Raw genomic sequence first — 1,907 nt, 5'->3', positions numbered from 1 at the left:
AGAAGATTTGTGGATGTTGAATATGCAAGGAGCTGAAGAGAGAGAGATTGAAAGAGAGATTTGTCCAGGTTGGGTGAACAAGCCTGCTCCAGAGCAGGATGGCTCTGAAATTGATTTGCCAGGGATAGCATCAAAGAGATCCCAAGAGGATGAATACCAGGATTCTACATTTGAAGAAAAATATGTATATGAGAGCATGAAGGAAAACCCTCCCAGAGAGGTTCCTGGACCATGCCTTTTCCAAGAAGGTTTTGGGGGAATAACTTTCATCCACAAGGAAGCATCTCCAGAAATGATTAGACAAGAATATAATTTTGAGAGAAGCCTGCTTTTGACCTCAAGTCTTGTTACACATCTCAGGGTTTCTACAGAAGAGAGCCTACATCAGTGGGAGACAAGTAGCATACACACCAATGAGATTTCAGACCAAAGTAAATGTCGGACCCACTCTACACAGAAAAAATCTTGGAAATGTAGTGAATGTGGAAAAACTTTTAATCAGAGCTCATCCTTTACCCAGCATCAGAGAACTCATATGAGACCCTACACATGTGAGGAATGTGGGAAAACTTTTAGTCGTAGTTCATTCCTTGTTCGACATCAAAGAATTCATACCGGAGTGAAACCATATGGATGTGAGCAGTGTGGGAAAACATTTCGATGTCGATCATTTCTTACTCAGCATCAGAGAATCCACACTGGAGAGAAACCGTATAAATGTAATGACTGTGGGAATTCCTTCCGCAATCATTCACATCTCACTGAACACCAGAGAATTCACACTGGAGAGAAACCTTATAAATGTAATAGATGTGGGAATGTGTTCAGTCAGAACACACACCTCATTCATCATCAGAGAATTCACACTGGTGAGAAACCTTATTTATGCAACGAATGTGGCTCTTCTTTTCGCAAACACTCAAATCTTACACAACATCAGAGAATTCACACTGGGGAAAAACCCTATAAATGTGATGAATGTGAGGACTTTCCATACAAAGTCAAACCTCTCTCAGCATCAGAGAATTCATACTGGAGAGAAACCCTATAAATGTAAGGAATGTAGGAAAGCGTTTTGTCAGAGCCCATCCCTTATTAAACACCAGAGAATTCATACTGGAGAAAAACCCTATAAGTGTAAGGAATGTGGCAAAACTTTTGCTCAGAGCACCCCACTCACTAAACGTCAGAGAATTCACACAGGGGAAAGACCCTACAAATGCAGTGAATGTGGTAAAGCTTTCATTCAAAGCATTTGTCTTATTCGGCATCAGAGAAGTCACACCGGAGAAAAACCCTATAAATGCAATGAATGTGGGAAGTGCTTTAACCAGAATACCTGCCTCACTCAGCATATGAGAATTCATACTGGAGAGAAGCCCTATAAATGTCAAGAATGTGGGAAAGCCTTTGCTCACAACACGTCTCTTACTGAACATCATAGAACTCACACTGGTGAGAAGCTCTATAAGTGTAGTGAGTGTGAGAAAACCCTCTGCAAGTATGCACACCTTAGTGAACATTACAGGATTCACACTGGTGTGAAGGCTTATGAGTGCATTGAATGTGGAAAATTCTTCAGACAGTTCAGTCCTTTTCAGACATCAGAAACTTCACAGTGGTGAATAAACCTGGCATTCAGGTTATGACAGTTTCTCTAGAGAGAGTGACTAGGAATCCGGCTGGGAAAGAGGGACAGGAAGAGTTCCTAGAGGGAAGGATAAAGGAGCCTTTGATACTGCACTCAGGAGGGTATTTTGAGAAATGGAGGTGGGAGCTTGGAGAATGCACAGCCTACTTCAGGTGGGCATCTGGGAATACAGGGTAGGAAAAAAGCTTCTACTTTTCAGAGAAATCCTTGCTCTTTGCCATTCCTTTGTCTCCATGGCACTCTCATACCTGGAGGT

General features: G+C 42.0%; 1 pseudogene; it reads left to right on the top strand.

The window, feature by feature from the left end:
* Positions 1-1,629, top strand: LOC137767691 (zinc finger protein 502 pseudogene; annotated as a pseudogene).
* The last annotated feature ends 278 nt before the right edge of the window (positions 1,630-1,907 follow it).

Source organism: Eschrichtius robustus, chromosome 7 (assembly GCF_028021215.1).
Source record: "Eschrichtius robustus isolate mEscRob2 chromosome 7, mEscRob2.pri, whole genome shotgun sequence".
Taxonomy (NCBI): Eukaryota; Metazoa; Chordata; class Mammalia; order Artiodactyla; family Eschrichtiidae; genus Eschrichtius; species Eschrichtius robustus.
The sequence above is the reverse complement of the archived record's forward strand: the minus strand, read 5'-3'. Positions and strand labels throughout refer to the sequence as shown.